The sequence below is a fragment of the Hyla sarda genome, chromosome 9, assembly GCF_029499605.1.
Source record: "Hyla sarda isolate aHylSar1 chromosome 9, aHylSar1.hap1, whole genome shotgun sequence".
Lineage (NCBI taxonomy): Eukaryota > Metazoa > Chordata > Amphibia > Anura > Hylidae > Hyla > Hyla sarda.
The window spans coordinates 145540357-145553196 of record NC_079197.1 but is presented as its reverse complement, the minus strand read 5'-3'; the positions used below and the strand labels follow the sequence as shown (position 1 = coordinate 145553196).

Below are 12840 nucleotides of genomic sequence, written 5' to 3'. Positions count from 1 at the left end.
ATAGGCCCAAAAACTGTAATAATGCCCTCCTTGGTGTCCTGCACAGTAAAAGGGCATGTAGGCAGGTAGCCAGGTAAATAGGTAACTAGGTAGGTAGATCAGGAAGCCAGATATATAAGTAGGTAACAAGCCAGGTAGGTAGAGGGCTAGCTAGGTAGTTAGGCAACAATGTATGAAGGCCAGTATGTACATAGTTAGGTAGCTGGGTATGTAGGTAGTTAGATAGCCTGGTATGTAGGTAAATAGTTAGGCATCCAGGTATAAAGTTAGGTAGCCCCCCCTTCCCTGTAGGCATAGACAGCAGAGTTAACCCCTCCCTTTCCTGTAGGTATAGGCAGCAGAGTTAGCCCCCCACCATTCCCCATAGGTATAGGCAGCAGACCTAACCCCCCTTCCCCATAGGTATAGGCAGTAGAGTTAAACCCCCTTCCCAATAGGTATAGGAACAGAGTTTAACCCCCTTTCTCCTTAGGTATAGGCAGCAGAGTCCCCCCACCCCCTTTCCCCATAGGTATAGGCAGAGATAACCCCCCCCCCATTCCCCATAGGTATAGGAAGAGTTAAACTCCCTTTTCCCCATAGGTATAAGCAGAGTTATCCCCCCCCACGCACACACTTTCCCCATAGGTATAGGCAGAGTTACCCCCCCTCTTCCTCATAGGTATAGGCAGAGTTAACCCCACTTCCCCATAGGTAAAGGCAGAGTTAACCCCCTCTTCCCCATAGGTATAGGCAGAGTTAACCTCCCCCTCTTCCCCATAGGCATAGGCAGAGTTAACCCCCTCCCCTCTCTTCCCCATAGGTATAGGCAGAGTTAACCCCCCCTCTTCCCCATAGGTATAGGCAGAGTTAACCCCCCTCTTCCCCATAGCTGTAGGCAGAGTTAACCCCCTTCCTCTTCTTCCCCATAGGTATAGGCAGAGTTAACCCCCCCCTCTTCCCCATATGTATAGGCAGAGAAAAACCCCCCTCTTCCCCATAGGTATAGGCAGAGTTAACCCCCCTCTTCCCCATAGGTATAGGCAGAGTTAACCCCTCTTCCCCATTTATAGGCAGAGTTAACCCCTCTTCCCCATTTATAGGCAGAGTTAACCCCCCCTCTTCTCCATTGGTATAGGCAGAGTAAAAAAAAAAAAATGATGCTCACATGATGTCCCACGCAGCGATCTCCTCAGCACCACGGGCCCACGTCTTCTCCCCTCCACAGTAAAGGCACCGATGAGTGAGGTCACGTCTCCTCTGTGTAAGCTGCAGATGTTACTCACACAGAGGGGACGCCTTCTTCTGTATGTGCGTGTATTGCACATACTGGAGAAGGCAGCGCTGTCTGCTGGGGATCTGGGACAGGTGTCCCGGATCCTCAGTATCTGCGGCGGGCCCTTAACCTGGCTGGGCCCTCGGACGACGTCCGATTGGACCGGCCGGTCAGTACGCCCCTGACTGCGAGCTGTGTCAGCCGCCCGGCGTCCCTGTTGCTATGGTGTCCTGTGCGGCCGCACAGCTCGCACACCCCAAAGGCCGGCCCTGTCTGGAAGAGTCATGTGACTACCATTATGAATGGAATTCACAAAGCAAGTGTGTACAGTGCCTTTGAATGCTTTGGAAATTACTTAAAGAAACCGCATCTTTACTGTAGTGAAATAATGGTTAAATATGGATTCTCATCAGAACCTGCTAAAGTAACATCAGCCACATGGCAGAAAGGAGAAAGGGTCCCATTTTATGGCTTTTAGGGTTCTTAGACAGTGTTATACAAACAATTGTTTTTTTTTTTAAACACACGGCTATTGGTGAAGCACAGGTTCGGTCAGAACCAGAACTTTTTTCCAGAGTCTATAGACCTATCTTTTACTATTGTTATATAAACTAAAGTCATTTATATTAATCCAAAGGCAGAGAATTCTAGAGTGCTAGAGAAGGATACTATGGAGATGGAGCCGGAAACATAGGGGAGATTTATCAAAACCTGTCCAGAGGAAAGTTGCTGAGTTGCCCATAGCAACCAATCAGATCGCTTCTTTCATTTTTAACAAGGCCTCTGCAAAATGAAAGAAGCGATCTGATAGGTTGCTATGGGCAACTCAGCAACTTTTCCTCTGCACAGATTTTGTCTCCTAAACAGCCGGGAGCAGGAAGCACAGACGGGGCAGATGTCTACTTTATAGTTACAAACAGATTCTTTATCTGAATTATGTTCTTCAAGTGTTAATGTGTTTTACAAATAATTTTGCACTATATTTATGCAGTCTATCTATTTAATATTAGAGAGTATACATCACCCCAACCCCCCCACCTCGATATGGAGAGAGTATATACCACACACCCAATATGGAGAGAGTGTATACACCGCATACATAATATAAAGACAGAAAGAGTATATACCACACACCCGATATGGAGAGAGAGTGTATACACCACATACATAATATAAAGACAGAAAGAGTATATACCACACACCTGATATGGAGAGAGAGTGTATACACCACATACATAATATAAAGACAGAAAGAGTATATACCACACATCTGATATGGAGAGAGTATATACTACACACCCGATATGGAGAGAGTATACACCTCACCCAATATGGAGAGAGTATACACCACACCCGATATGGAGAGAGTATATACCACACACCCGATATGGAGAGAGTATACACCACACCCGATATGGAGAGAGTATACACCACACCCGATATGGAGAAAGTATATACCACACACCCGATATGGAGAGAGTATACACCACACCCGATATGGAGAGAGTATACACCACACCCGATATGGAGAGAGTATATACCACACACCCGATATGGAGAGAGTATACACCTCACCAGATATGGAGAGAGTATACACCTCAACCGATATGGAGAGAGTATACACCACCCCCGATATGGAAAGAGTATACACCACCCCCGATATGGAGAGAGTATACACCACCCCCGATATGGAGAGAGTATACACCACACCTGATATGGAGAGAGTATACACCACCCCCGATATGGAGAGAGTATGCACACAAAAAATAAACATATGTGTTGCACTGTGCGTATATCATGCCATTGTGGTAAGATTGATTGCAGTTTGTTTGTACTGTGGGTAGGGACTAATATACTTGTGTATCGCAATATAATTTTATTGTGTACGCATGGGGTGTTGTCTCTTTCTCCCTTGAGGGGATGACCTCCTTTTTTATGTAATTTCTTAACTTTTCTGAAGCAAAATATATATTTTAATAATCTATTTGAGCAAGTGACTCTAATTTTCTTGTATTGTGTTGTCTAATTGTTTCCAGGTATCATTCTTACCAGAACAGTAGCTGTGGGGGGTTTATTTATGGGGGTACGCAGTGTCCCAGAGCATGAAACTGGGGCTGGGCTTCAGATGTTGTCCATTAGATTAGTCCCTGTGTATTTGTCATATTTAGATGCAGAATTAATGCAATTTTAATGTTATACACTTTTTATTACCATCACCTGTTCCAATTTGTCATGTTGGCCTACTGGATGTAGATATTTAGTCATCATGTACTCCAATGTGAACATGCTGGAAGGGAATGTGAACATCTTGGAGGGGTAATACTAAAGAGACAGGCAAGTGTATAGCACTCCTATACACATGGGGGTATGTGCAGACTGCAGAGCATTGCACCCGACCCATGTCTATAGTACAGACTCTGTAGTACTACAAACACTAGGATGCAAAGCTCGGCACATACTACCATGTGAATAGCAGTGTATATGTACTATATACTCACTGCTTTACCCATGGGGTTATGCGCAGAGCATTGTACCCTTGTGTCTGTACTACAGGCACAAGGGGGCAATGCTCTGCACATACCCCCATTGGTAAAGCGGTGTGCACTGCACTATTAAGTAGGGCCATTATATTACCCCCCCCCCTCTGATGCCCCCTGTGCCATTATATTCCCCCCCTCTGATGCTCCCTGTGCCACTATACCCCCCTCCCTCCTGATGCCCTGTGTCATTATACCCCTCCTCTTATGCCCCCGTCATGATATTTCAGCCCAACCCCCTCCCCTCTCCTGTACCACATTATTACCAAACCTCCCCTCCTCTCTGATCCCCTGCTACCTGTCCTCCGCCCCCATGTGCGCTCCAGCAGGCTCAGGGGCTCGGCGGTCATTGTTTGTACTGGACCACATTCTCGGTCCGGACAGAGGTGTGCGCGATGAGTGACGTCATCGCACGCGCCTACACCTCGACGCTGTCGTCCTGCACGGCTCGCTATAGGCAGCCTATAGGAGTTTAGTTACAGGGTAAAACCGATTGCCCCGTTATATGTGAATTCCTCAGGCCTTTGGCCCTGCTTGCCTGAAGCAGGGCTAAATGCCTGAAGAATTCACCTGCCCGGCGCCTGGAACTGGATGTCCCAGGCATCGGGCGATACAATTTCCACAGTGACTCACTGTCACTGAGGCTGTTGTGGGATTTTCGGGACTCGCACCTGACCGCAGCAGCCTCCTTGCTGCGGACAAGAATCGGGCGATTATTCGATAATGGGATTCATCACGAATCCCGTTATCAAGTTTAATCGATTTTATTGATTAATCGTTGCAGCTCTAGTTTTTACCATTGGAAAGCTGTGACAAGCTGGCTGCATAGGCTTCTCTCTATAAATATCCAATTTAGCCTCTCAGTGGTATAATAATGTTCATTTTGTGGTGTCCCTGCTGACAAATTGTGTTGCCTCTTTAAAAGGATTAAGCACATGACTTTCTCTGATCAGCTGTCAATGTCTATGCTAAAAGTCACCATGGCCATCCGCTACTGGTAGAAAAAGCCTAACCTACATAAGGTTGAGTTCCAGCATGTTGGATCGTTGCAGATTAGGAAGTGTTCAGAAAGAGTTCAGGAACACTATTTAGGCTCTGTAAGTATTTTAAAGCATGGGAATGGCTAAAGTGAATGCAAACTCTCCTAGACATGACCAGCATATCCTTCAGACCAACAATATCACCATGACTACCACCAGTCCTACTACAACAGCTACTACTACTATCACCTCCACCCCCTCTGCAGCACACTCCAAAAGCTGACTATTATCATACTACTACTCCTAATCACTACCCTTGTACTTAAAATTCAGGGTGCTGTTTGTTCGAAGAAGAAGTAGGGGCCTCACTTGGAAGCTACACCAGTGACAGGAGTCCGTCCAAGGCGTGAGCCGGTAGTGGTGAGTGGTACTTGGTGCCGACATTTTTCTCTGCAGGAATAACAAGACTATGCTAAGCCGGTTCTCTTTCCTATTGCTCTGAGACCTGCTCATCTAAAAGGCATACACTTGATATCTGTTGCCCACATCTGTTTTCCAGGATCTGAGAACAATATATGTGGCTATTGCAGATTTCTTCCCACAGGGTTTGCATCATAGCAAAACAGAGGACCATTGTACATTTTTCTTTACAGGGTTTGTACAATAGCAAACAGAGGACCAGAATGTGTTTTCTTTACAGAAGTTGTGGACACTTGATATAAGAAATATGACATGCTTCTTTTCTCGTCGGAATTATAAGTATATAATTATACCACTCTGCGTATCATTATTTCACATATGTATATATACTATACTCAGGTGATTTAACTCTGACCACATGGTCAATGTGAGTTAGACCAGTATTTAGTATTCAGCACGCAGCCTATTGTAATTTTACATGTAACACAGTCGTAGGGCCCTGCGGTCTGTGAATTGTGGTAGAGGGGTGTGAGATGCAGGGCAGATGGAATTACCCTACGGGCAGATGGCATTAACCCCTTGTATTTATGATGCCAGGGTGTGGTTTAGCCTTAACCACCCGAAGGTATACCGCTGGATCCTGGGCTAGGCACGGGGGCAATAATAACTCCGATGCCAAGTTACGGAAAACGGTAGCTTTACTGAGGTTAGACAGGAGGAAAAGTCTATACAGTTCAGCCATGGTCCACGGAGGTGACCAGTGACACAGAGACCTTAAAGGAAAACTGTTTGATGTTTTCTCCCTCACTATCCACAGGTACTGGTGGATAGTGCGGGAAACGCTGATTAAAATGAGCCCTACCTTGTCCGGATCTGCGCCGCCGTTCTCCCGCAATTGTAGTTTTATTATCTGTTGAAATCTTCCTGTAACTGGCATGGGCGGGGCTTCGGCGCTTAACTGGCACTGACATCAGCGCTACTTATGAATATTCATTCCCCCTCCCCCAGTTAGGAGCGGCAAAGAGAGGGAGAACTGGAGGGAGGGGGGATGAATATTCATAAGCAGCGCTGACGTCAGTGCCAGTTAAGCGCCGAAGCCCCACCCGTGCCAGTTACAGACAGATTTCAACAGATAATAAAACTACAATTGCGGTGAGAACGGCGGTAGGGCTCATTTTAATCAGCGTCTCCTGCACTATCCACCAGTACCTGTGGATAGTGCGGGAGAAAACAAGTGACAGTTTTCCTTTAGGGCTTGCTGGGACTTGTAGTAGATGGGGTCAATTTAATGCAGGCTACGTTGACTTGACAAATGGTGACTGTGACTGACTGACTTCATGTGACTGATGACTGACAATAGTGAGACTGTGGTTACTTGTAGCTCTTTGTGGCTGCAGACTGGACTTGTAGCTGTTTGTGGCTGCAGACTGGACTTGTAGCTGTTTGTGGCTGCAGACTGGACTTGTAGCTGTTTGTGGCTGCAGACTGGACTTGTAGCTGTTTGTGGCTGCAGACTGGACTTGTAGCTGTTTGTGGCTGCAGACTGGACTTGTAGCTGTTTGTGGCTGCAGACTGGACTTGTAGCTGTTTGTGGCTGCAGACTGGACTTGTAGCTGTTTGTGGCTGCAGACTGGACTTGTAGCTGTTTGTGGCTGCAGACTGGACTTGAGGCCTCCTATGACTCTAAACACACACCTAGACTCGACTGCACTGGACCTTAGCAGGAAGCAAGGGAGTAAGGAAAGAGCGTGAGCTAGCTCCTCCCAGGGCTTTTATAGGGGAGGCTAGCAGGGAGCCCATGGGTCACTCTTGGGTAATCTGGTCACTGATACCTCCTGGGTAACAATCACATGACAACCTTCTTAAAGTTATAACACCTCTTTACACATTTTATAATACAACTGTTCCACTCTCAAAACACTGACTATGTGTGATTCTAAACGGACAGCTAAACACTTGTTAGAGACTCCAGTAAACAGAAGCCCATGCTTGTATTGTCCACCAGAGGAATCCAACTTTATTTTAGTCTGTGAAACTGCAATACAATAACAACATATCAGTACACATGGAATCATTAGCCTAGCATAAATGACAAATAACTAAGCAAAAAGGCACTTATAGGTGATGATTTCCCAAACCTCATGGGAGAGATAGATACATGCTGCCTGCACAGTGGAAGTGACCTCAAGATGGTGGAAGAACTTCCTGGAACAAAGGTCACTTCCTGTCTGTTTAAGCTATCTGTGTAAGTAAAAGCTGATATTAACTTCTGCCACTAGATGGCAGTGGTACACTACACAACCTATCATTATAATGCAGTTAACCTAAAAAGGCAGCACACTCCCTGTCTGATATAATACATTATATCACTACCTATACATATCTGATGTACAGGGAAAAACATATTAATAAGAAAATATATTCCTGACCAGAACTAGTAACATAAACTATAACATAAGTCCACAATATCAGTGCCTCTTGGCTGTGGCACTTCAAGCTGGTAATCCACATGAAGAAATAGTTCTGTCCATAAACCCATCTTCAGATAGGAGGAGCCGCACTAGACCAAACTATCTCCTACCCCATTTGTAATCCACAGAATGGAATTCAGCTCGTGGCAAATGTCACATTTGAAAACTCTCATGTATTGAGCCAATAACAGAATAGAAATACTCAAAGGAGAACAATGACATCAGAAACTGGTCTGGCGTACACTTTAACAGTCCCTTGTTTCGTGACTTTTACTTCAACCTTTCTGACATTACCATCTTTACTTGGCAATGTATTTGTGACAATTCCCATAGGCCAGTTATTTCTGCTTTCTTGAATATCTTTCAATAACACAACATTTCCCACCTTGACATTGGGACCAGTCTCTGCCCATTTCTTGCGACTTTGTAAGGTAAATAGGTAATCTCTCCTCCATCTCTTCCAAAATGTATCAGCGAGACATTGGACTTGTTTCCATTGCTTTGCATGAAGTTCTGTTGTACTAAAGTCTCCACAGGGGGCTGATAAAGAGTCTACCTTTTGGGTCAAGAGCATAGCAGGGGTAAGAACTGTTGGGTTATCTGGATCTGTAGATATTGGTACCAAAGGTCTTGAGTTAATGATGGCCATAACTTCTGCCATGAAAGTACTCAAAGTCTCATGAGTCAGACGAGTAGGTTTGGATTGGAGCAACATTGCATCTAAAATGCGTCTAGCCACACCAATTAATCTCTCCCAAGCACCTCCCATGTGAGATGAGTGTGGAGTGTTAAAGAGCCATGCACATACTTTGTCTTGAAGATAGTCTAGAAGTTCTGCATCATTTGAGCATATATGCAGCTCCTTGCATGCTCCTACAGAGTTCGTACCTCTATCTGAGCGAATCAACTTAGCCGGACCACGAACAGAAAATAATCTTCTCAGAGCTTTGATGAAACAGGATGCTGACATGGACTCAATCAATTCTATATGCACTGCTCTTATAGAAAGACACGTGAAAAGAACAGCCCAGCGTTTGCTGTTAGCGCTGCCTCCTCTAGTTCGGCGTGTTACAACTTTCCAGGGACCAAACACATCAACACCCACACTAGTGAATGGAGGTTCAGGATTGACTCTATCTTTTGGTAATTCTGCCATCTTTTGGCTTTCAAATCTCCCTCTGAGCTTACGGCATACGACACATTTGTGAATGATTGCATACACTAGACGTTTTCCACCAAGAATCCAGAATTCTGCAGCTCTGATTGCACCTTCAGTAATGTGCCGCCCTTGGTGTACTGTTTGACTGTGATAATATCTTATGATCAAGGTAGCAATGTGGTGATCGTGAGGAATGAGGACAGGCTATTTCTCCTCATCTGACAGCGTGGCATAAGATAAACGGCCACCTACTCTCAATAGTCCATATTGATCTATAAAGGGACTTAGTTTTGTAAGACGGCTATGTTTAGGAAGCGTCTTTTGCTGTTCAATACAGTCATATTCTTGCCTGAAACATGTGCGCTGTACAGAAGAAATTATAACTCTCTTGGCTAGTGAAAGTTCTTCTAAACTAACCCTTTCATGGAAAACTCTCCAACTTCCAGGTTGATCATCATTAAGTTTCTTTTGGAAGCTTTTGGCAACATGGATTAACTTCGCTATAACCCTGTTCAGTCTCTTCCAGTCCGAAAATCTTACAAAACGATGTGACTGCAGTCTAGCGTCAAAGACTTTAGTACCGAAGCTTACTAATTCTGACCTAATTTCAGGATCAGCTTCGGGCTCCACTAAAGGGTAAACATTGGTGTCAGGATTATCTACAACCGTCTGATACAGAAAAGGTGGACCTGAGAACCATATAGAGTTCTGAAGGCAAGCTATCTGTGTAGGCCTGGTAGCATAATCTGCAGGATTTTGTTCTGAGGGCACATAGAATCATTGCTCTGGACGTGTTGTTTGTGTGATCCTGTTCACCCGATTAGAAACATATAAAAAGAATCTCTTTGTAGTGTTGCAGATATAGCCTAGGATTGTTTTACTGTCTGTAAAGAATTTCACAGCATCTAGGTCTATCTCGTCTCCCACTAGCTCATACAGTTCAACCGCTAGAACAGCTGCACATAATTCTAGATGTGGGAATGTGTGTGCTGGCCTAGGACTTAGCTTGGATTTTCCCATAACAAATCCAACATGGCAGACATTTCCTACATCGCTTACCTTCAAGTAAGAAACGGCACCTATTGCTATAACAGATGCATCTGAAAATATGTACAGTTCTTTTTTGCAGGCCTGTGACAATGAAACAGGAACATAACACCTGGATATTTGTAAACATTGCAAGGCTTGTAAAGACTCTGTTCATTGGACCCACTCATGGAGTCTTTCTTGTGGAAGTAAGGCATCCCACTCACTTTCTCCACTTGACAGTTCACGAACTAAGGCCTTACCTTTTATGGTGACTGGTGCCACAAACCCGAGAGGGTCATAGAGACTGTTAACAGTGGATAGGATCCCTCTTCTTGTGAATGGCTTTTCTGCCGAAGAAACCTGAAACACAAAACAGTCTTTATCTAGATCCCAGCTTAGGCCTAGACTTTTCTGCAATGGAAGGGTGTCTGTTCCCAGGCAAAGGTCTTTGAGGTCTTTAGCTCTTTCTTCTGCAGTGAAAGCTTCCATGACTTGTTTGCTGTCCGAGGCAATCTTCTGTAGTCGCAGATTAGACTCTGACAGCATTTGTTTTGCTTTGTTGAGAATGTTGACTGCTCCTTCAGGTGTGTTCGCTGAAGCAAGTCCGTCATCAACATAAAAATGTCTCATCACAAAGTGCTTGGCATCTTGACCATAACGTTCTGCACCTTTCTGGGCAGCTTTCCGCATACAGAATATGGCAACAGCGGGGGAAGGGCTATTACCAAAAACATGTACTCTCATTCTGTACTCTGTTACCTCTTTTTCTATGTCGTTATCCTTGTACCACAGGAAACGCAGGTAGTCTCGATGGTCCTCTCTCACTAGAAAACAATAAAACATCTGTTGCACATCAGCTGTGAAGGCAATAGGCTCCTTCCTGAAACGTAAGAGGACACCCAGAAGTGTGTTATTTAGGTCTGGGCCACTCAGCAGTACATCATTTAGTGAAATGCCTTCATGTTAAGCACTGGAATTGAACACAACTCTTATTTGATCTGGCTTGTGTGGATGGTAAACGCCAAACATTGGCAGATACCAGTGTTCTTTACCTTTATCCAGTGATGGTGCTAATTCCGCATGATTATTGTCCAGCATCCTTTTGATAAATTCTGTAAAGTCTTTTTTCACTTCAGGCTTTCTTTGCAAAGTTTTGCGTAGTCTGTTTAAGCGCTTCATGGCTTGCTCTCTGTTACTAGGTAAATAACACCTTGATGTGCGAAAAGGTAAAGGGGCTACCCAATTGTTGTTCTTATCTTGGAAAGTCTCTTTATCCATGATATGGAGAAAGGTTTGATCATCTATGGACATTGCTTGTTTGTCATCATCTTTTGTCTTCTGGAACACTGAGTTCCCTAAGTTGTCGGTCTTCAGACCACTACTAATATTCCTATCATAACTGGAAGGAGAGCCACAGTATGGTTTTAGGGTTTCTTTAACAACAAAGCTGTTTTGGCATGGACTGAGAAGGGACGTGCGTCCGTTTGTTAACACAGATGTCTTAGAAGTGTTGACACTGTCAGGCCGATGAGCTGCTCCCAGACAAACTTCTCCTACTATAACCCACCCCAAGTCAAGTCTTTGTGCATAGGGGGCATTAAAGGGTCCATTAATTTGTTGGCGTACCTTATGCACCTGTAGAATGTCTCTTCCAAGAAGTAGAAGAATAGAGGCGTCTGTCTGGACAGCTGGAATAAGGTGAGATATTGCATTAAGAGGAGGATGATGAAGGGCCACTTCTGGTGTAGGGATCTCTGATTTATCATCTGGTATCATATCACACTCTATCAAAGTGGGAAGTGAGAGATGGATTCTCTTGTCAAGAGACTCAATAGTGAAGTCAGTAGCTCTTCTCCCTGAAGTCTCTATCACTCCTGCACATGTCTTTAGGGTGTATGGAACTGCACTTGATGTAATGTTGAACGCATCAAAAAAGTCTGACCTTGCCAGCGACCTGTTACTTTGTTCATCCAGAACCACATACATCTTTACTGCCTTTTCTCTTTTGCCTGTGGGGTACACTGTTGCTAGGCAGATCTTGGAACATGAGCGTGGATTTGTACTGTCACCACAGATTTCAGTGCATTTGGACATTACTGGGATAGCTGGTTTATCTTTTTGCTCCCTGCCCTCATCTTTTGGGGTTTCAGTGACCTCTAATGGTTGATGCAAAGTATTGGGGTGCAGAGCTGAGATGTGTCTGTCACTTATCAACTTCTCAACATAATCAGACCACAGGTGTGCACGTAAAGGGTGGCTTCCCTATGTCTATCTCAGGGCTCCGTCTCCTGAGTGTAGTAAACCATATATATAGAAATAGACATAGACTGGGAATTGCACTTAAAAAGTTCTTTATCTCCAAATTCATCCATGTACAAAACACTAGAGAGATATACAGAACATAATCACCCGGTGCTCAATAGACTGCTCAGAGGTTATTCCACTCGGTGTCTTCAGAACCTTCCATCCCAGACTTGCTGCTTGCTGGATGGTGTGTTCCTGGCCATGTGGACGCTAATTCTGAGGGGGTGTGGAAACGCTCGCTGGCATGCGAGCTGCTGGACGTTTCAGGAGTCTCCTCCCTTTCTCAACATAGTTCCTGTGCACCCACCACCATACATTTATACAGGTACGTTCTCTCGCGAGAATTCATTTCTACATACAAAATATTAAATAATTAAAAACAGGATTCTGATCGGACAGTATTTATAGAAAGACATTAAAATTACAGCTTTCATTAATTCCCTTAGGTGCTAAAGAATCGAGACAGTGTATCCAAAAAACTTCTCTTTGGTTTAATTTTTTCTTTATCTGTTCGCTATTCATACCCTCTATTTCTTCCAATATCAACCATTTTAACTCACTTATCTGATGTCCATTCGTGACGAAATGTCTAGCCAGACTTGTTTCCCCAAATTTCTCTCTACTATAATCTTCGATTATACTATCTCCACTCTCTATTTTTTTCTTAAACAACCTGATAGAGCTT

At 44.4% G+C, this 12840-nt stretch overlaps 1 protein-coding gene across 4 annotated transcripts in view; it reads left to right on the top strand.

Annotated features, from left to right (window-relative positions):
• The first annotated feature begins 2065 nt into the window (after window positions 1-2065).
• The window catches only part of LOC130290414 (cytochrome P450 2G1-like), a 54316-nt gene continuing 43541 nt past the window's right edge, over window positions 2066-12840 (top strand). For 2 of the 4 annotated variants that reach the window (XM_056538041.1, XM_056538038.1), the window contains exons 1-3: window positions 2116-2164; window positions 4718-4889; window positions 5106-5192. The gene's annotated coding sequence lies outside the window, so the exon portion shown is untranslated. Of the gene's footprint in view, window positions 2165-4717; window positions 4890-5105; window positions 5193-12840 lie in introns of all 4 variants that reach the window. The other 2 variants (XM_056538039.1, XM_056538040.1) reach the window with 2 other exon arrangements.